The sequence below is a fragment of the Mus pahari genome, chromosome 3 (genome assembly GCF_900095145.1).
Source record: "Mus pahari chromosome 3, PAHARI_EIJ_v1.1, whole genome shotgun sequence".
NCBI classification, from domain to species: Eukaryota; Metazoa; Chordata; class Mammalia; order Rodentia; family Muridae; genus Mus; species Mus pahari.
This window is the reverse complement of record NC_034592.1, coordinates 36,631,496-36,654,518: the sequence shown is the minus strand read 5'-3', so window position 1 is coordinate 36,654,518 and position 23,023 is coordinate 36,631,496. Positions and strand designations below refer to the sequence as shown.

The window sequence follows — 23,023 nt, the reverse complement described above, 5'->3', positions numbered from 1 at the left end:
AGAATCGCTGCTTAGCTTCCCAACAGGGCAGGCCAGAGTAAAGAGAAAGAAACTCACTTTTACTTAAATTTGCACTGACCTCCAGTGCTAAGGGGTGATGAAGTACTGTCCTTCTGTTGGGTTTTTTCTAAAAGATGAAAAACTATTATTAAGGCCCTGACATTAATGGAGGAAGGAGAGAAGGAAGGGAAGAGAAGCCTAGGGATTAAATATCCAGCCTTACTGAACAAAGCAAGCTGCTTATGAGGATAAATGTGTTCTGGATTTAACCAGAGTCTGGAATGCCTTGTTCAGATCCTAAATTTAGGACTGATGTGCATTTAGGGACTGTTAGCCTCCTGACATCTCGAATTCCTCTCTCTCCTCTGTACAGTGATCTAAGTTACATTTCAGGTCTCCAGTGAGAAGCAAATCCATGGAATGAAGAGGGAAGGTGACAGTTGTTTGCACCAATCCTGGTCAATAGTAAGCTCTTGGCCAGTGCTACCTGTCCTCCAGGGTTCTCACTGTCCGCTGTAGGAACACTCTGGCAGCAAGGAGACAGTCCAGGCTGTGTAAGAAGAAGAGCCTGTCCGAGTTCTTTGTTAGGTGTAGCACATTCAGCTGAGCCACCCTCAACCCTAGGAACAGGCTCTGCACAGGCCCTTGCAGAATGAAGTACCAGCAGGCATGCAATCTGCTCACAAAGGGTGCACCACCTCCTCCCAAACTAGATGTCAGGGCAAAGCATCCAGGTATTTCACTGCCCCTGATAATTTACATTCATTTTCTTCATAAAAGGGAAGACACCTAGCTTCAAACAAAGGGAGTGGGGAACAGACCGCTGGAACCAGCCAGATGGAAGAAGACCTTGAGCAACTGAATACAGTAAACCTCTCTCCTGACTGCCAGGACACTGGAAGTTGACTCCTAAGCATCTTAGTGATGCTGAGTGAGCACCTTAGTCAACTGCCTTGGCAGCTGATAGGAACCGACAGCCAACCATGAAAACCTGAAAGAGTCTCATGCCACAAAAGAGAAGAAGAGGGGGATGTTGTTGAAGACGGTGGCCATTGGGTGTCCGTGTTTGCTCTCTTGTGGCACTGGACAGGCCCACTCAGCTCAAGGCTTTGAGGGTATTCTAAATTCTTCAGACCACTGCTGAGAATTTCATCTTCAACTACAAAACCCTCTGTAGTGCCTCTGGGAGTGGCTGACGCACCACCTTCCATGCTCTGTGAAACTCGCATGCAGCTGGTGTGATCCACTTCACATCTGCAGATAACTCACCCAAGATGGAAGCACACAAGACATTCAAGGTAAAGAAGGCTGGATGTCAACTGTTAGGAGCTAGTGGTGGCATAACAGAAAAGGCATTTTCTATGTGTACTTATGGGAGATTTAAATCCTAAGTGTTAGAAAAATTTCAAAGTGTGTTGCATGTGCATCTATAGGGCTGCCCATGAGGTTGTTCATGGCCATTGTCCCACTGCTTTCTGTTCAATCCATGGGGTAGCTGTCATGTCAGGGTGTAGGCAACCACCAGACAGGTCCCGTGAACTGCCTGAAAATTTCTTTTACCAGAACTACATAACCAAAACAGCAAACCAGACAGAATCTGGAGGTTTATAGAGGGTTGAGAAAAGGGCAAGAAGCTTGGCAGATAATGTGACCAAGTACAAGACACAAGTCAGAGGATCAGGAGCTGTGGGAGACATCAAGCCAAGTCTAGAGTCCAGTCTCCAGGCAGCTGACTAAGGAAGGCTTCATTCCTTTCTTCAAATGCCCTTTTTCCCTTCCCAACACTTATGACTGGGTCCCTGCTATCTAATGAACAGTGCCTGCCCTGACTTTTGAGATCTCCAGGCAGCTGCTTGTTGTCTAAGACTTAATTTACCAGACATTCTATTTACTTTATTATTTATAAAATCCATCTTCATTGTATAAGCCACACAAATAAATGCTTATGTATATTTACCAACAGTGTTATAATTATATATATTTTCCTTTCTCTTAACTGTAACACTTTGAAAGCGAGCACTATGTCTTTTTTTTTCCAACTTTTTATTAGGTATTTTCTTCATTTGCATTTCAAATGCTATCCCAAAAGTCCCCTATACCCTCCCCCCTCCCCTACCCATCCACTCCCACTTCTTGGCCCTGGTGTTCCCCTGTGGGGCATATAAAGTTTGCAAGACCAAGGGGCCTCTCTTCCCAATGATGGCCGACTAGGCCATCTTCAAGCACCATGTCTTTTTTTTTTTTAAAGATTTATTTATTTATTATATGTAAGTACACTGTAGCTATCTTCAGACACTCCAGAAGAGGGCGTCAGATCTTGTTACGGATGGTTATGAGCCACCATGTGGTTGCTGGGATTTGAATTCCAGACCTTTGGAAGAACAGTCGGGTGCTCTTACCCACTGAGCCATCTCACCAGCCCCAAGCACCATGTCTTATACTGAGTACTTATATATTGAGTACTATTTATGATACTGATGATTCTCAAACCAACATTTTCTGGATTAATAAATAAAGGCACGTGTTAAAAAGCAGCTGGTTATGAACAAACACAAAAGGAAGCAGAGACTGATAAGATATAAGACAGTAAATTAAAGTAAAATGTTGCCTGACTAACTGCCTTTCCATAACAACACAGTTCCAAGCTATCACAACAGTACAGTTTTACACAGGACCTAGATTTTAACAGGCACTATATAGCGTTTGTATCTTTAGGGGAAGAGTAGTGGCGAACTGTGAGCTGCCGCATAATGGTTTTAACAGGCAAGCCTCAACACTAACTGCCCAAGACGAGGGGTAGAACCTTGTCTTTATTTATTCTGTTTAACATTTTTATCGACTATGAGTAATGATAAGAAGACTTCTTATCAGCCTAATGATGGCATTATGCCAGGAAGGGCAGCCAAGATGCTACACCCAGGAATCAAGATCTATAAAAAAAAAAAAAAAAAAAAAAAAAAAAAAAAAAAAAAAGTCTTGGCATCAAGCTGAATTCAACACCAGGCCAAAATGTAAGCTTACACACTTTAGTTCGTAGAATGAGCGAGTAAACTCAGAATGGCCAAGGCTTCACCAGACACATTAGTTTGGGTGAATGTTATAGATAATTGGCAGACACCATGTCTTCTCAACATCCAGAAATGCACAAATGAGTCTCATCTTTAGAACATCTTGGTCAAGCCCAATTATTCTCATGAATATCTTAGGGTCTCTAGAGAAATAGAACCAACCACACACATGAAGGAGAGGGATTTTGTACACATATAAATCAGCCATCTTCAATATGGAGTCTTGGGAATTTAGTTGCGTAGTTCAAAGGCCTGACAGCTCGAGGCCGTGTAAATGCCAGTCTGAGCCTAAAGTCTCTTAACACAAGGGTCACCAGGGCCAGACACTGTTGCCTCATTGTGGCCAAGCAGAGGGAGGAGAAATCCAACCTTCCATTACCTTCTGTTTTATTTGGACCTTCCATGGATGGAATGGTGCGCATCTTGGGGAGGGACAGCTACTAAATTACAAACACCCTCACCATCACATTGAGAAGTAGTGTCTAACCAGCTCTCTGAGAATCCCAGACCATTTATGTCTGGTTCAGAGACCTGAAAAACCAGCTATCCAGATTGCAATACTGAATCTGACAGATGACGCATCAACAACGCAGCCTTGAGGGAGACAAAGGTCCCCCTCACAAATCCATACCTGTGGTCAAGATCTGCTCTGGCTTCTTACTGTTGATCTGACTGTAAAGCTTGCTGTTGGAATCTTGACAGAAGGAGGCGTATGTAAAACGAGGAAGAGGTAAGCCAAGAAGGCAGGAACAGTGAGCTTGGGAGTTGCGAGGCAGGGGACTTTGAAGACAGAGCAGGTCAGAACAGAAAGAGGCAGCCACGGTGTTGCAGGAACCCGCAAATCGTTGGCTTCCATTATAGATCCCAGAAAAGAAACCACACAGAGACTTCCAGTTGTGGGTCCTTCTCTTCTTCGACCAACATGACTTTAACACCAATCACCCCAAATTTATGGAAATGAACTTCTCATAACTCTAAAGAGCGGAGAATCAAACTGAAAGTGCCTTTTCTAACTCGAGGCCTTTTTCTGCCATCCCCGTTGTGGTACTGCAAACATGGGATGTTTTATAACTCTCTTTTCCATCTTCTCCAGCTTCCACAACCATGTTTACATATAAAAGCAAAACAAAACCAAAAGGGCTGGGCCTATAGAACCCAGAAGAAAAAAAAAAATCATGTTAAAAAAACAACAAGAAGCAGCAACAACACATAAGGAAGGAGGTAAACAGAATTCATACCCGTGAGTTATAAAAATGGAAAGGTAAGGAGAATTTTATAGACCTAGAGAGTGATGAAATGAAGAGAAAGACATCAAGTCCACCCAAAAGGTGATAAAATATTTTATTTGTCTTCTGGTTGTGAAAAAGAAAATAAATCATTAAAATGCCTGTTGGGTGCCCAAGGGAATGGGCATCGAATAGGACTTGGCTGTAAATGTTGTAGGAGTAATAAAAGAGTTGGTTTTGTTTCCTTAGCACTTTTCTGGACTGAGCCTTCCTATTTCAACATAGGAATCACAGACAGCGGTAAAAAAATGAGCCCGCTGCAGGGCACACATTAGTGTCTCCTGGGCTGGCCTGAGTCAAGATCTCCAGGGCAGCTGTTTCTGCAGAGAGCAGATTCCTATTTCACTGACCCTGCAGGACAGGCCGCCAAACACCGGGGCTTTCTGGATTACAGCTTCTTTTATTTTCACAGCGACTAATGACTCCATCATACCTTCTATAAAACATTTATTTTTTTCCTAGTCTTTGGAATTGAAGTTGGAGACAGGCTCCTGCCCCAAGGCACTCATTCTCCTGTCTAAAGGACCTTGGATTAATTCTATTGTTGTTTAGTGATGTATTTCAAGTGCCTGGGGGTAGAGAAGGGTGACAGGGTAGCTGTTATAATAGCAACTGTGGGTTTTATTTAAACCTGAGAAGGATTAGGTAAGAATTTGCAGAAGAGGTAGGATTTCCATTAGCCCGCAAGCTCACACCCAGCATCCTCTTTGAATATAGCCTTTATGCTTAACACATCAAGTTGTCCTGCAGACACATAATGGCTCAACTAAGCCTCAGATACAGCTCCTGCTCGAAACTATTCTTCTCTATTCTGTGATGGCTGTAAATACTAAGAATTAAGACTTCTCAAAATGGCCTGAGCATCAAAATGGACTGAACACACATACTAACCAATACTGATCTCTACAACTATGCAGACATCCATACTAGATCTAGAAGAGTTTAGTCTCAATTTTTTCCATCTGAGGCATACACAGAAGGACATAAGGATAGCACAGAGCCAGGACATGACAGAAGAGGTGACATATATAAAATGGAAATGCCTTTGGCTGCCTTTTAGTAGAACTCCACTATGATGGCACATGACGACCTGTGACAGCCTGTCAACATTGTCATAAGCTTTAAAGTTTTCTAAGATCTCCACGGAATTATCGGGTCAGTGCACAACAATACTCAGAGGCACAGATTCAATGCTAACAGCTGCACCTATGTTCTTGGGAGCTGTCCCAGGAAAGCTAGAGCAGCCAGTTGTCCCTTGTGATTGTACACTAGCCATTCACAGTGCCACTTTTGACAATACTGGCCAATACCATGTCTCAAATGGAAACATGGCTGATGACTGACTCTCTGGAATATCTCTCCAGAGTGAGGCACGGCTCCATATTCCAGACATCTATGCAACTTACAGTCTTCAACAGGAACTTTGGCTCTCCATGTCCATTGTCTGAATATTCCTATTCAGTGGAAACCCATATTGCATCGGATGACTCAGGGGAACAGTAATGAGGAGATGAGTAATGTTCTCTTGAAGTCACTCGTTAGGATAAGAGCAGTTGTTCATTGCCTGACAGGACAGGTTTCTCAGGCCAGCCAAGAACTGAACAAATAAATCAATGCCACTTTACTCTCTAACGTCTTAAACCCACGGATTCGAACTTTGTTGCTCAGCTCTCAAGTCAAAGAAAGCTTTTGCCGAACTATCCTTGGCGCCTTAAGCGATAACAGAGATGGCCAGGAGATAGGTGAGAATCAGCAGAGGGAACATTTGTCGCACTGGTGGAGAGAAAGCCTGAGAGAACACACTGGTTTTCTGCACACTGTCATTGACTCCGTTATTTCAGGAATCCTTTGTATAAAGCTAATACCATGTCTTATTGGAACTGAGTAAACAGGTATGCAGACAAGGGAAAATAAAAGCTTCAAACCTGGCAGTAGAGTTTTACAACTTGGCAACTGCTAAGGAACCTTGCCCCTTTCCGAGCAGGCCAGAGAGAGAATGCCTAGGAAATTTTCCTATGCCCTTGTGTCTCCCCAGCCACCACAATTTTCTAATTATTCCAATTTCTTATTAGAAATTATTTTTAGAACTAGAAATTATGCTTTGTGGAGAAATATATTAAACTGCTGTTTAATTGCAAATAAAGGATCCATAAAATATAGAAAGTCCATTGCCTTAGGACCTGGCGAATGACTCTACAGGATACTTCACATTACAGTAGGGCAGGCGAAACCTAACAGGCTCAGTGGGCTATGTTGGTGACCCTCCGTGTATATCTCTAAGGCTCCAACATAAATCTAAGGAAAGGCTTGGCCATCGGTTGAAGCCAGGCCCCTGCTCAGAGCTTTGCTGTAGGTCACCTGTCATCCAAACATCCACTATTTGCTGTGTGGGGAGATCACTAAGATCTGCTGTTGAGGAATAACGGCCTCTCTTCTTTTTTTAGAGAATAGAATGAGAAGGGAGCAGAGCTAATAATTAGACAAAGTTCTGTACTTATGAGTTAAATACGGAGTACGATCATAATGAGGCCAGGCAGCTCAAGCACGGGCTTGTCTCACGTACATGAGAAACTTCCGTCTCTATTTCAGACTCCCTGAGGACGGATGTCCAGAGCAGCTGACGGTTACCGTTAGAGCACTTCACTTAGGTGGGACCCTTGGTGATGACCTTTAAAGACAGAGTCTCTGAGGATGGTAAACGGTTGGCAGAAGCAGCCATGACTGTGGAGCAGAACCTATTGGGTGGATGGTGTGCTGATGTTTGCATTCTAACTACGCAAAGCCCTCCCCAGCTCGGTGATCCCTGCCAAGCCCCAGCCTTAAGCAAGATCTCTGCTCTTTTCTTCCCTAATACCCTGTCTGTTTATTATTGTGCAATGACTTTGACTTGTGGGGGGAACCTCCAAAAACCTCCAAAGTAGTCTCTTCCTACAACCTTGGTCATAAAACCAACAAGAAAGGGGACCAATTAAACACGGCAACCCTAGAGCGAGTCACGCTGCAGTGACATTAAGGAAAGCTGCGCCTGAAGCATCCTCCATGGGGATTAGATGAGTAAAGTCCCTTCAGAAGACAAGAGGACTTTTCCGTGTATCCAATGAGTACACTGTGGTGAACCACAATTTTCTAAGCCTACTAAATCATGCCTGTTCACTCACTGGCCCAAAAGGCTGGGAGGTGTCTCACCTCTCTTCCCTCCATATACAGACCCACAAACCGCCTACAAGCCTATTCACATCCTTCTATTCAGCTCCAGGTCTTAGATACACTGATGCCACTCATAATGCTTAACAAGAACCATGCCCCCTACAGAACCGGCAGTGCTAGCAAACTCCAAAGGCAAAAAGTGTGAATCAGTGGGTGGGTGTGTCCTGATGCAGAGACTCTGGGACTGCTGCTTAGCCAAACAGGAGGAAGCTAATGCAGTCCAGGAAGCAGTTAAGTTTATAGTGGGGATAGAACAGCCCCAAAGGCTCTAAAGAAGACAGGGCTTTCCGGCCCAGGGCCATTCTGTCTTCCAGGCAGGCTGAGTAGCTCAGCGGCAACCACAACCTGAAAGCACTGTTTGGAAGCAGCAGCTCAAGCCCTGCTGTGGAGACCGCCTGCCTGGCCGCTTTCGACTTCTATGCTGTGGATACAGGGTTCCAGTCAGTTTGCAAAGGGGAGGGGAAAAAAGAAGCAAGCATCCACAGGAAGGAGTACTTAATGCAGGAGAGGATTAGAGACTCTGAAGATTAGCCGAAGGGAAAGATGATGAGGGTGGCTGAGTTTCCACTGGTGTGGGGGAAAAGATCTTTAGGATTTCTTGTCTGCTGATCAAGAGATCTATCCTCTGCAGCGGTTCCTCGGGAGAGGGAGGGGTAGGGGAAGGGATGCTCTGTAAGCATCATAGCCCTGCCTAGATCCTACCTGTGTTATCTTGGGGGGGGGGGGGGCTGTGCATGTCCACTTGCCTGTCTTCTAGTATAGTCTAGCTTGAGGGGCTATGTGTAGAAACATGCAGGCTCTGACATATGCCGAGGTTACAGCAAGTCCCTTCCAGCCACAGCGATCTGTCACTAGCCCAAGCCAACGTGACCAGGATAATAGCAGGAGGCTAAGTAGTCAAAACACCACAGAAGGATGTGAGGGAGATAGAAATCAGGCTGGTGGAGTGACTTCCACTGATTCTTAGACCGGTGCTAATGAAGCAAAGTGAGAAATCCAGAAATGAGACCATCCAGAGCCATAGGTCTGATCCTGGCTGCCAAGAAGGTTCTGTCCTCCGAGTGAGCTCGTGGCTGAGATTCGGTTGCTAAGATATGTACTATGGGCTGCTTTAAGGCTGCAAAAATGACCTCAGAAATGGGGAATAGGCCACTTTCCTCAGTTAAACCACCTATACTATCTGGAGAATTAATTTCCACAAATAATGTATAAAAGGGGGGCGATCCACACCCTTCTCTTTTTCCAGGATAGTCGTTAATCAAAATGCTAAATAAATGCAACATTCTTTTCTTTTGGGCTGAGTCTGATGAGCATAAAGCAAAATTAAGAGGCTACTTGAAAGCCTGTGGGGGTTGTCCTTAAACAGTCTCACTCTTCAAATGCCTCTCTCGCAGAACAGGAATGAGCCCACTCCAAGCAGACACATTCTGGGAGACATTGGTGGGCCCCTGTTCTATGGGGTCACTAACACCTTTATGGTTTCTATTCAGGTTCCATTACCATGTGACTTGACCTATCTCGGGTCACAAGGGTGTGCCCAGAAATAGTTAGCAATCACACTAAACAGCCAATTCCACTGTCTCTTGGGGGAAAAAAAGCAAAACAAAACACAACACAACACAATACAACACAATACAACAAAACAAAACAAATCATGATCCAAGAGAGCTTTACTAAAATTCAGGAGGATTTGCTTTCCATTAACTGGAGAGGCAGCTAGGGTTCCTGCTCAGTCCACAGAGCCTGGCACCTCTGGGGAGCCCCCAATCTCTGCCACTTGTTAGCTCAGCTGGGGAACAGACTGAGCCCTGGTAATGTTACCTATTGGTGGTGGTGGTTAGAATTTTTATTACTGTATGCACAGGTACGCTGCTGGAGACCTCTGTTTCTTCATCTACATTCTTACTTGAAGGTTGTGTAAAAATAAATGCTTTAAAACAATTTCTGGTTGCTTTTGTATCAAGGCTAAGAGTCTCTTGCTGCCTTCTTAAGTGGCTATTAATACTTTGTAGCTAGCATCCAGCCCCCTTCCCTTGAATCTGGGCTTACACAAGCACTCTCTGACCAATGGGGCACAAGTGGGGCTGAATGCACAGTGAAGCCACGGAGGCAGTGCTCACCCAGGTTGAATCTTCCAGTCTCATCGGGGCTCTGGCTCTGAACATGCATCATGTGCACTTGGCACCGAGCGTGTCGTCATGCCACAAACCACCCATGAATACGGAGACACGTTGGCTCAGATTTGACACTCTATGTTATGAGTGACAGTGTTTTGAGTGTACACACAAAGTTTTCTACTCTGATGTGAACATAAGGAGAGTGATGAGACAGGCTGAGCCAAAGGTAGTGGGTTAACTCAACTGGTTGATCACAGTCTGTTGTAGATTGAACTCCTGGTTCTATACTTTCCTCCTTCTGCACTTGACTAGAGATAGAGTAAGACAAAGCCCACCTAGCCCAGGATTCCGCAGCAAGTTTCCAGCCCCCATGCCCCAGTAACGGTTCCAGAGTGACTAGCGTAGAATAAGACAAAGCCCACCTACCCTAGAACTCCCCTAATGGGCTTTAAATTGGGCCTAAGAGCTTCAGGGTCTCTCTAACTTGGTAATGGGAGATCCCAGCATGCTGGACTTCTGCAGAATAAAACACTCACTGCATTTACATACTATTTGAGTCCACAGTGTCATTCTTCAGTGAATCAGGACCCTTACATTAATGGTTTAAGTTGGGCATGGTAGAACATGCCTATAATAACAGAGCTTAGAAAATAGAAGCAGGATCAGGGGTTCAATGAGATCCTCAACTATAAAGTAATTTTGATACATACCTTGACACAAAACAAACCAACCAAGGAACATAACAGTTTAATTACAGAAAACAAAAACCCTTACTATTTTCCTACTGTCATTCCTTAGCATGTAAATATCAAATTAGTATGACTTTGGATTTTATTGTGCTTGACAAATGAGAACATCTCTCTCACTAGTATGCAAATATGTTTTCATTTTTAATAAACGGCAAAGTTATATGTACTTCAAAGAATTGTTTTGAAATAAATTTCTTTTCGACTTATTCTCAGTAACTTTGATTTGTATACCTATTTCATATGCTTATGTGATTGAGTCATGTAAAAACGTCTCAGGAAAAAGTGGCTCTGAGTAGAGGGAGTTTACAAAGGTCTGTCCTAAATCCCATCTCCCAGATACCAGTTTAGTGCAATGGTAAGGATGGCCCACATGATACTATCTGAAGGACCACCTAGCTGGGCCTAGCCCCGGCTGCAAACCCACAGAACCACAAGCAAATAAAACAGTTGTTGTTTTAAGCCGCAACTCCAGGGTGCTGTATTAAGCAACACATAACTGATGATAGGCCTGCACAAATGAGGCTTTATCATCAGTAGCATTTCTAGCACAGGTTCACACACATGAAACCAGGACATCTGTCTACCTGCCAACACATTTACCAATCACCATGTGGAGCTTCCAAGCTCTCATTCCATCCACCTGCCTGAGGCCAGCGAGGTCACTGCAGTCAGCACGCTGACTTGAGAAAAGCTACAACCAGTTAATAACCAGATATGGCGCAAAAGAGGCAACCTTTCCAATGTAGGTCTTTAAAGGAAGACATGGTGGTAACATAAGGTTTTGCTCCTTGTGAGCCGTGACAAAATGTAGGGCCATGCTGACCTCTGTCTAGGATCAATAGTAGTTACTTTATTCCATGGGGTCTCAGTGAGGTGGGCAGACGTGTTCAGTAATATGTGCAAGCCAAAGCAAAGTGAACATCACCAGGTGAGTCCCAACTCACCATGCAACTGCTATACTGCAGATACAGGGTACCAAGCCAGCAAGTAGGCCCAGACAGCTTCTGTTCTCTGATGATCAAAATGACTGAAAATTTCTTATATATACATAATTAAAATAGGGGGGGAGGTCCCCAGTGCAGAAGAGATAAAGTGCCAGCAGTTGGTGGTAGTCAGGGACACATAGCCAGGCAGGGAGGTAAGACGGGGATCCAGTGAGCCATCTTCAAGTGTCCAGGCTAGCCTTATCCTGGGATGCTCTGCTGGCCACATCCCACTTCTGACACTTTGGGGCTTGGCTAACTTTGGGTAACTCCATGTTCTCCTCTATGAAATGTGAATATTAATAGAGTCTACCTTCCAGGAATGCCATGCTGATTACAAGAGAACCCCACGTATAAAACTTTCGTCTGATACCCAAGGAAGACAGATCCAAAATGTTAAGCTGTGGTGACGCTGATGATGGTTAACAGTAGAGTTATGGATTTAGTTATCACCTCGTTAGTTTTAATTTTATTTATTTATTTAATATTTATTTTTATGGTCTTTATGTTTAATTATTTTTTTATTTTATTTATGTTTATTATTACTGTTGCGTTTATGATGTTCCCAGAGCTATAGTTAGCACTGCTACAAGAGATAGTCTTTGCCTTGGAAGATGACCCTCCACCCCCATGTCTCATCTCTGGACCCTCAACTCTGTGATTTGCACGTACAGAGGACAACTAGTAACACTCCCAGACTGAAGTAACAGTTCATGCACCGCCCTTCTCTCTTACCCTAGGGAAAACTGATGATAACACACAGACAATCGCTGGTCTTCCTGAGCCTAATTAGAGCAGCACAATGTCAATTATTCAGAAAGGCAAAGAGAAAGGCATCTGAGCAGACATTTTACAGAATCCTGCTTTGGACCTGAAACGTGTAATTATCATTAACAAACACCGATGCTAATAATTCAACCTGCTCTCTGGACAAGAAAAGAAATGCAAACATGGCCCAGGCCCAATCACCAACTTCCTCTAGCTGCTTGCCTTCCTCTCTACTACCCATCAAACACAAGGTGGGTGGGCTGCTTGCCAATCTGAGGCCTTGGGGCTGGGGGCTGGCATTGCTAACAGCCAGGAAGGGAGGACTAGACAGAACAGACTTAGTCCTTATAGCCACAAAGGGCATGGCATGGCATTTGCAGCCTGGCCTCGTAAACCAGCCCTTCACTTTGATCTCTTCACCTGGGAAAATGGAGGTCGGGGCTGGCAACCTCATCTGGGCAGCCTCTGTGTTAAGCACCATGTTGAAGACCAAAATCCAGTAAAAGACATTATCAATAAATGCAGAGCTTTAAATGTGCTCACATTTATGCCCATCTATTCTTTCTTGGAACAACACTCTTTTCAGTCATTCCTAAGCCTTAACATTTAAATATCTGAGAATCTTGAGCATTCAACAATTAGTAATCATACCCACTGAGTTTATTCAGCACTGTATTTCCCTTAATAGAACTATGTGCAAGCATCGCTCCTTGCCCCACATAGATCCCCATGATCTATGAAGGTCACTTTAGGTGAATTCTCTTTTAATTAATCAAATACGCAACTTCTGCAATACTAGAGATGCCTTTAATCCAGCAAGCAGTCCCTGGGCTTGCAGACTTCCTCTTGTTCTGAACAAAAATATAGCAAGCCCAAACTAGCATTCTAAGTCCCAGAACCACAGAACAGTAAACAGAAGCAAGTTAGGATCAGGCAGAAAACTGGCAAACCGGAGAACACGGAGTTCCAAGAACAAGGAGTTTGTATGGATGCCCAACAGGCTAAGCCAGAGCTTCTAACTAAAGCCCAGGGGTGTCTGTAATAGTGAAGTTCTTACCTTAAGAAAGACAACCTGGTAGTTGGTCTCTACACTGCGGTGGGGAACATGTCTTCAACCAGCGAAGAAAAGCAGTCTACCAGAGAGAAAAGGACAAAGTTAGAGCTGCCCACTGCTCAATTACAACAACAACAACAACAGCAGCAGCAGCAGCAACAACAACAACATCAACAGTAGTCTCTGGATGCTTGAAGACCTTTCAAAATAGAACAGCAACCATATAATGAATCGAACAATATCGAAAGCATGAAATCCCTGGAATCAAGTCAAGGTAGGATCGTTGGTATAACAGAGAGTGAGCTAAGGTTTATTAACACACACCTGGGTCCCGACTAATTGGGAACGCAATAATGGTGAAATCATGCACCCCATGAAATCCCTCCACAAAAAAATGGCTGATTCCCAAAGGGCTGACTGGCAGAACTCGCCGTAGCATGGATTTACACCAGCCTGTTTGGCAAGCTGCTGCAGTCACACATTCACACCTTCTACACATCCACAATGAAGACTCTATACCATTTAACCCACCTCGGGTTGGAAGACAGCCCTACCCAGCTGATGAAATAATGACAACATGAGACTTGAACCCAGATAAGGAGGTGGGAGGGAGCTGGAGTATCCCTCTGCAAGCCCTCAAAGAAGCAAATATAACAGACAATAAATATACCCGGTTAACGACGATTCTGCTGTTGACACATCCCTATCTATGACGGTTATTTGGTCAGTTTGGCTGAGGATGTTGGTGTTCATTGTCAAACACCAGTCCAGATGTGGAGGGAATATCCTCTTTTTTTTTTTTTCCAAACAATGTGTTAACGTTTGATTCAGTGGATCACCTTTCTATTTAATCAAAGAGAATCTAAGAGGAAAAGCTAAGCCCCCAAGAAGGAATTCCACTTCTAAATAACTATGAAACTCAGCATGTCAACAACTGCTTTTCTGCAGATCCTCAGCTCACTGGCCCATTCTGGAAACTTCATATTATCCAGACAGTATCATCATAAGTCCTTCAAAATAAATCCCTCTTCTATATAGTTACAAATGGGATTCTCTCAAGGACCCTAACTAATAGGTCATCTAAATTTTTTTTTAAAGTTAACTTCATGGGAGGGAGGCAAGCACAAGTCACTAGCATGATTGAGCAAGGGGTACACAGGAAAACAAACCCACCCAAGCAGAAAGCATGCAACAGCCTGACCATTTGGCTTGCTCTGGGGATAAAATTACTATTTCTAGAAGGATTAAGGGAGTCCAGATTCTTGAAATATTTTCCATAAACAGTATGATTTCACCCAAATTTGGGAAATTGTACTACAGCTGTCTGAGGTGGTCATCCTGGCCAGAGGATGACGTGAAAGATCTCTCTATACAACAAGGAGCAAATCCAACTGTCACAGGCAGGTCTGAAAATTCAGGTAGTAAACACTTAAATAATTTAAAAAAACAAACAAACAGTTTTTTATGTTTATACAATATGTATGTGTTCTATATAACCTTTCTGCATCAGAAACAGGTTTTTAAAGCTTCTAAGTATTCACCATTAGCCATTTTATAGCTTTTGACTGAGTGTCACTGCACCTTGAACACTGTTGCTATTTTTCCTTCCCAGAACTTTCCATCAGTTCAAACATGAATCCTGAAGCCACTGACCTGTAAGCCCCACTCCTGCTTCCCAAGGCCTAGTGAGTGCTATGATCTCGGTAACTTTGTATCTTTGGGTTACTTAGTAATCAGGAAGCCATGTTTTTATTTCTACACTGTTTCCCTTTGCAGAGTCCTCAAGCTTTATCCATGTTACAGCATGTGTCTGAATGTCACTCTCTCAAATATAAATAATAGTCCAACAACTACACACCATGTTTTGTTTATTCCAGAACCCAGTTTTATATAATTAACCCACCAGGTAATTACTGAGCAGTTGCAATGTGAAAAGTCTTAATTTTTTAAAGTGCTAACTTTACCCTGAGAATAGAGAGCCTAGAAGAAACAGACGAGATACCCACCAGGAACCAATTAATTATACAAATCCTAGCTTGAGAATCATCAGCAGTTGCAAGAAAACAAAAATTATTAAATAGTTTTTCTTCCCTAAGGGTTTGGTGAATCCCTCCACACAACCTTAATTAGTAGTCTTCATATTTAAAGTAGACATGAGATTAAAGCCTCCCCAAGTCTGGAGTCAGGGTACACTGTTAACGCTAATATCACACTGCCTACAAGCCTACAGTTTGATGTGTCATTGCTGACCCTCTTCCCAGGATAGTGAGCTTCCATCAAAATGGGTGATGCCAGAAGTCAGAAGCCACAGAACCAGGAAGCCGACAGAACAGCCTATGAAAGTCACAGAGAAAGCACATCTGCTTATACCCTGCTGCCCACCCAAAGCTGTTATCTCCATAGCAAACAAAGAAAGTAAGCAGCCTCCGTGGGAAACATGGAGTCCTCAGGTGAGCGAGGCTCTCCAACAAGAAAATTTAGTAACAGAAAGGAGCGGCCACTCCCTTCGGGCGGGCAGTCACTCCAGAGTGGAGGGAAGCACGGAGAGTGTGAAGTGGGGAGCCACGAAGAAGTGGCCCCTGAAGAGGCTTCAAAAGGCATCCCTAAGATGTCACCACCACCAACAACAACAAAGTAAACATTTTTGCATTCTGGAAACAGATTTTCAAACCATTGCCATTGTGGACACAGACTATTGTGTTCAACAAAATACCTCAGCTTGGAGGACCTGCTGTCATCCACATCAGCTAGCACTTGGCTGAGCTGGGGGTCCATTCTCTGCTTTACATTCAGCTAGCTATGAATACGTCATTTAAATAAGAAAAGCCATTTTAGAAAATTATGGAAAATCAAGCCCTTGGCTCCTCTCGTGCATTTTTAAAGACTTGACTTCCAACTGGGCATGGTGAGTCACACCTGCAACCCCAGCACTCAGGGGGCAGAGGCAGGAGGATTAAAAGTTCAGTGACCACCTCAGCTGTATAGCTGTATATTAAATTCAGGGTAAATTCAGAAATAAGACTGATTTTTTTTTTTTTTGAGCTAAAGGGATTTTTTTTTGTTTGCTTGTTTCATATAAAGACCAAATGGACATTGTAGCATGTAGGTAAATAATTCATGGTCTCTAAAACAAGAATTATATATTCATATTCGATGAGTTGTAGGTGCTGACCCCAAATGGAAGTTGTGAGTGTGCATTTGTGTGTGTGTCTGTCTGTCTGTCTGTGTGTATCTGTCTGTCTGTGATGTGTCCATATTCTCGCAGGCATGAAACAGAGATCAATGTGCATGTCATTCTCCACCTTGATTTTTGAGAAAGAACAGGGTCTCTTACTGAGCCCAGAGCTCATGGATTTGGACAGGCTAGCTGGCCAATGACCTATAGGGCTTTGCCTCCACTTCACCCTCTTCTCCAGCCTTACCACAATTGCTTTCCACCTGGAGATCTGAACTCAGGACCTCAATACGCCAGGCAATCTGTCAAGTGAGCCATCTCCCCAGCCCAGGATAGTCAACTTAGTGGGACTTAGAATTACCATGGAAACAAACCCCTGGGCATGTCTGTGAAGGACTGTCTAGATTGGGTTACGTAAGGTGGGAAGACCCACCATAAGGTAAGCAAGCAGGGTTCCATGGGATGGGGTCCCAGCTGAGTAAAAAGCAGAAGGCAAACTGCACAGCAGCACTCGTCTGCCTCTCCTTCTGTCACCTGTCACCTCTTGCATTTTCCTGCCCCCGTGTAGATCCACCATAATGGCCTACACCCTCAAACTGTGAGTCAAAAATAAGCCCTTCCTTCCTTAAGCTGCTTTTGTTAGTTATTTTGACAAAGAAATGAGAGAAGTAAATGAAACAGATGTTAATACAAATGACCTAAACAGGAATCCCTAGGAGAAGGCCCTCAGTGCTTGGTCCCCAACCCTCGGGACACCAGGAACATACACTCTGAAGGCATACAAGGTGCACAGGATGAGTGCTGGAATTTCAAATCCCACAACCGTTTCAATGTCTGGCAGACATTAAGTTCATTCAGCCCTTCGTATGTTCAACCTGTATGCTCGCTCAGAAATCAAGTCTCATGGGTCTGAATCCATTTGCAAAACTCTGAGCCACAGGGTGAAGAGATGGCTCGGCAGGAATGAGCCTGCATTGCTCTCGAAGAGGACCCAAGTTTGATTCCTAGCACCCACATCACAACTGCCTGCAATCACAGCTACACCCTCTTTTGGCTTCTGCAAGAAACTGCACTCGTGTCCACCTACCCTTATACAGGCAAATACCCATAACTAAAACAAAACAAATCAACTAGCAATAAAGGTTCATACGTAGTTAATAATACTGAAGTTGAATTTGTTTAAATGTCAATTCTCTTTGGTTAGGAGACGAACTGCTGTCCCCCTCCCCCCACATATTGAAGTATTAACCTAAGCACTTCAGAATGTGACTGCTTTAGAGATAAGGTCTTTAAAGAGGCAATTAATTTAATATGAGGCCATCACAGCAGGTCCTAATATGGTATGACTGGCAATATCATCCAAGGAGACCAGGTACCAGGCATAAACATGGAAGGACAGGTAGGAAGATATGGTTATCCACAGCTAACGAGGGAGCCCCTAATAGTAGGAGAACCTGTTGGTAACTACATCTTAAACTTCTAGACCCTAGCACCGAGAGAAAATTAATTTCTATTGTTTAAGCTACTGGACTTTGGTACCGTGTTATGACAACCAAATAAAAAATGCTAAACCCTCCCTTTGTCTTTTCCTCTGCCAGGATTGCCAGGGAAGAATCTAGAAAGGTCTGAGGGCACTCTCCTATACTTCGCAAGAAGCTCACTGTCCTTCACATCCTCAGCTCCAACCAGGGTGATCTTGCAATCCAAAGAGAATAAGAAGGCCTTACTCTAACATGGAGTAAGGGCCCTTGCATGTCCCAAGCCCTCCCTTGCCTGTCCAGAGCGCTCTGGCCTCCATGTGTAGGGCTGTCCTGCCTTTACCAAATACTGAGTGCTACTAAGAAGTTGTCCTTCAAAGAACATCATCCAAGTGCCATCTCCAAAAGCCGTATCATTTCACTTGCCTGGGTATGGTTAAGATGCCCTTGCCAGCTTTGTTCAGCCTCCACTGCATCTCCCACTTGTGAATAAAGGAAGAAGCAAGGGTGGAGCGCCTCACACAGTGCAGATGTGAAGGTCAGAGCAAGAACTGTCAGGACCAGAAGACTCCCAGTTGCCTCAAGACCTAACTCACAAGTAATTGCTTTTTCTTTCATTGGAAGCGTTTATACAGGAGAGCTGACTGAGTGCTGACTATGGTATCTTACTAGTGCTTGGAGCCACAAACACTACAGTTTTAATTCTCTCTCTCTCTCTCTCTCTCTCTCTCTCTCTCTCTCTCTCTCTCTCTCTCTCTCTCTCTCTCTCTCTCTCTCTCTCTCTCTCTCTCCCCCCCCCACAGGCAATACATGCATACAACATAGAGAACAGGCACAAAGAGAGTAGTGTCACAATAAAACTGAGCCAGAATAAAGTCACACTTCTTGGAGAAAGCTAGGGTGCCAGGGGCAAATGGAGAGACCATGTGGCCTGTCCTCAGGTCCCAAGCCCACCAGGCTCCACTGCAGGTCTTGGTTGTGTGATTTCATGGTTCTTGGCAAAGAGCTAGGCACAGCTTTGCCCAGCTGTCTGCAGAAAGGAACGAGAAATCCCCTTGCTTTTGGAGGCCTAGCCAGGCTGGGGATTTTTGTTAGGGGCACATCCCAGCCACAGGGACTGCTGGCACTCATCTGCCAATTCCCTGGAGTGAAAGGAGAGGCTGACTGGTGTAATTAACCAGTTGAACAGGGAACTTGTCAACCACTTAGATAAGACAGCCCTTGAATTGATTCAGCTCCCATTATTCCAGTGACTGTCTGTCCACCTCCTGCTGATTGTACAGGCTTTGGGAGTAATTTCCTACAAGGAAGTAAGAAAAAAGAGGGATGGTTTCTGAGCCTACAAATTATAGAAGTCTGTGGTTAAATCAGCTAACACCAGGCCTCTAGCTAAGGAGTAGTTGACTTTAAAGGGTCAGGAGACGCACCCTGCTGTGTGACTTTGTCACAGAATCTCTAATGCAAGGGTGAGCTTTTTAAACCTTTAAGCACTGAAGTTTCTTTTTCTTTTTGTTTTTGTTTTTTAAGATCACACATGTAAAATGAATACACAAATATAGAAAATAAAGAAGAGAAATAACTAAGCTTCCTTACCCAATTTAATATTCTATGCATCTTTTACAAATAATTTAAATACTGACTTTGCTAAGTGGTTGTAATTATTGTGACCACTCAAGGTCTCTGTGGAATCTCACGTCTGTATCCCTTTGTGTGCCTAGCACAGCACTGGATAGATTCAAAACTCTGCAAACGCTCAACAGTTGGCAGCTTCCTGTTTGGAAAAGGTTCTGAATTCCTGCTGTCTTCAAGCTGAGCATATCTAGTTACTTTCCCAGAGCTATCTAATAGAAATTAATAAAAATTGGGTTGCTTAACACAATGAAATGTATTCCCCAACAGGAAGACTAGAACTATATAGCCAACGTGGATGAGACGGGGCCTTCTGAAGACCCTGTTCATGTAAGGATCTGTTCATGCCCTCTTCTAGTACACGCTGCTGCTGCAGAGACACATGCAGCCACAGAGACAGTCGTGTGCCTTTCCTCTGTGCCTTTTGCCAACACCTCTGCATCCTCATATAAAACACCACTGAATGATGGTCCTTCCTGAATCCTCTACATATCTTCCCGAGACCTTTAATCACATCTGCATAGGTATTGGGGCAGAGGACCTGAATATGTCTTCTGAGGGGATAACATTCAATTGACTACAATGTCTAAAATCAGAACACACTGAGGCAGGATAGAAAGATGGGAAAATTGAAGGAGACATGGACAGTGAAAAAACAGTCCTCAAGAGTTGGGTTAAAGCCTCTCACCCATTGAAAACCACGGATTCCAGCACATTTAATAACATATGCTGTGAGAGTTGACTATGTGGGTATGACTATGTATAGAGAGACGTTTTTGAATAATAATGCTACAACAATGAACCGTGTTTACAGCCATCTCCTGAAGATCACAAATGAGACTGAGTCTTTTTATAAATTATTTATTTGTTTGGTCTAAGTTATTAAAAAAAATTTAAAAATTAAATATTGGTAAGTAATTTTAACTTATTTAAATAATTTATTTAATTGTTAGTGACAGAAAGAATGTGTGCACACTTGCTCACATGCATGCGCGCGCACACACACACACACACACAGATCAGAGGACGACTTGTGGGAGTCAGTTTCTCCTTCTACCATTTGGGGTCTAGGGATGGAACTCAGACTTCCTGACTTGGAAGTGAGTGACCTTACCCACTGAGCAATATTGCAGGCCCCAAGACTTAACGTCCCCTGCAGCCCCTATAACGTACGGTTTTCCTGTCAGCTGCAATCCCGTCCAATGTATATCAGCAACCACCCTATGGTATCATTTGCCAAAACCAAAAATTTCCTTAGTAATATTTGAGGTGGAACTTCAGAAGCTACCGAAACCCTAAGTGAGGCTACCTTAATGTCACTTCATCGTGATTCTCTCAGGAGAAGCCCACAGCCTCACCTGGGTGTCTGACCCTCTGTTCCTCCTGTGAGTCTCCATTAATGCCATTCCCACCTTCTTACATCTATGTTAAAATCTCTTCCTAAAGAACTCCAACTCTGCTCTCAACCTTCCTGTCCTAATCTTCAGCTGAGTAGAGGCTGCTGAGGGCAGCACCCTGGAGCCCCGCCCCTCCACTGTCTACATGATCTTCCTCACAAAATCCCCTACTCAGGACCCAGGCTGATCCTGAATCATTCGCAAGGGCCCAGACCCTCCTGCTTTCCCATTCCAACTATCTCTGAGCCACAGGAACGAAGTTCAGTGACATCCCTCTGCCTGTGCAGGGTCTCCTGTCTGCCTTCCTTCTAGGCTCCTTTACAACTCACACAGAAAGACCCAACTCAAATGACAATACCTTTATATTCCCTTGTTCGGCTTCATCAAACTCACTGGATTCTTCTTTTAAAACTACCAGGGCTTGCAAGATGACTCAGCTGAAAGCTGTGTCTTGTAAGCCTGAGGACAGAAATTGGATCCTAGAGACCTGTGGCTAAGGGAGGGAACCCATACCCCAAAACTGTCTTCTTCCACATAGCACACATGCAGGTGCCCCCACACATCGTGTATTATGTATGTGTATAATTAAATAAGATACAACGGCATGCCTGATAGAGGAAGGAGTCCTGTCTCCTCCGTAGAGAGCCCGGTGCTCTACCTTTCCCCTCACAAGCACTATGGCAGCACAGACACACTCTGCTCACTAGCAGGCCTCTCCCTCCCACAGAGTGTAGCAATGCCCTACATAGAGCGAGTGCTCCCAGAGATGCAAGACATACGCTGTAGGAGCATAATATGGTCCTTGCCTTCGAGCAGCTTCCGTCTGGGATGGGGAGGACCCAATAGGCACAGAGGTGATTCATAACACGATGTCCTCTGAGTCGTAAAAGCAAACAAATTAGTTTCCATGAGAAGCAAAGAAAAGGGAGCCTTTGAGTGGAGGCACTGATGGAAGATGGATCTTCAGGTCCAGGCAGCATTGAAGGAGCAAATGTTTGGGAGTCTGGGAACGAACTGGAGAAGCTGTGTCTGGGAAAGACGCAAGGCCAAGCGAAAGTAGTCGCTGCTTTCCAGGTTAAGTCCACCACCTGTGTGAGCAGTGAGTGGCAGAGGGCAAAGCAGTTTCTAGAGCGCCACAACAAAAGGCTCTCCCTGGAAGGTGGGAGCCTGGAAGGCTTTGGAACGCATGTCTCATAGATCACTTGCACATCTTCAGATGGTCACTTAACATGCTGCCACAGAGCCCAACAAGGTTGCATGTCGTCAGATCCATCTGGGTGGTTTCAAAACCGCCTTATGTAAAAAAGTGAGAAAAGTAAAACACTTCTCGACTGAGAATAAAATCATGCTGATACTTTGCCATTTTGCTTTCAAATTTCTAAGACTTTTACATGAAGTCTCATTTTGTTGTTGTTTTTGTTTTTTGTTTTTCCTTTCCCCAGGAAGAAACACTTTTATTTGTTGATTATCCTTTTAGTGAATACTGAGAGAAATTGCTGCTGTGTTATATAAATGGTAAGTTTAGTGAATATGATTTTAAGTTGGCTGTATTTGCTATAAAGCATTTTCCAAAATTCAGCCCTGCCTCCCTCTCAGAACTAAATATTCCCAACCCTCAGGTGGAAGAGGTCCATTTGTTTTGATGACTTGGGGGCATCTGAGGTGATTCGGGTACAGGAAGGTAGGAAGGAAAGGAACAATGGGTCCCATTGGTTCGAACAAGAGGTGATACATTGCCAACAAAGTCAATAGCGATAAAAACCTAAGCAAAGAGCAAGTTCCATGAAGACTATGGAACTATTTGGATTCTGGGGTGAGAAAAGATTGTAGCTAAGAAATGGCTCCAACAAATTTTGAGTAGATAGAATCACAGGACGAGAGAGGACACCATCTGAAGAACTCCCTGTGGGAGAGAAATCTGATTTGGGTTTAGATGTGTGGATCTGAGGTCTCAGAGGGGCCTTTGTGTAAGGTGTTTCTAACAGGCATCTGTAAATATTAGGCTGCCACAAGGAAGGGGGAAAGCTTGCCACACAGGCCCAGGATTCCTCACTCACAGCCAGCAATGGCTGCATTAGGTTCAGCATGGAGGTGGGGTATGGGGTGTGATGA

The 23,023-nt window shown here is 44.0% G+C and overlaps 1 protein-coding gene across 2 annotated transcripts in view; it reads right to left on the bottom strand.

Annotated features, from left to right (window-relative positions):
• The window catches only part of Lypd6b (LY6/PLAUR domain containing 6B), a 159,945-nt gene that overhangs the window by 31,530 nt on the left and 105,392 nt on the right, over positions 1–23,023 (bottom strand). For both annotated transcript variants that reach the window (XM_021195008.2, XM_029536771.1), the window contains one exon: positions 13,236–13,311. The gene's annotated coding sequence lies outside the window, so the exon portion shown is untranslated. The remainder of the gene's footprint in view (positions 1–13,235; positions 13,312–23,023) is intronic.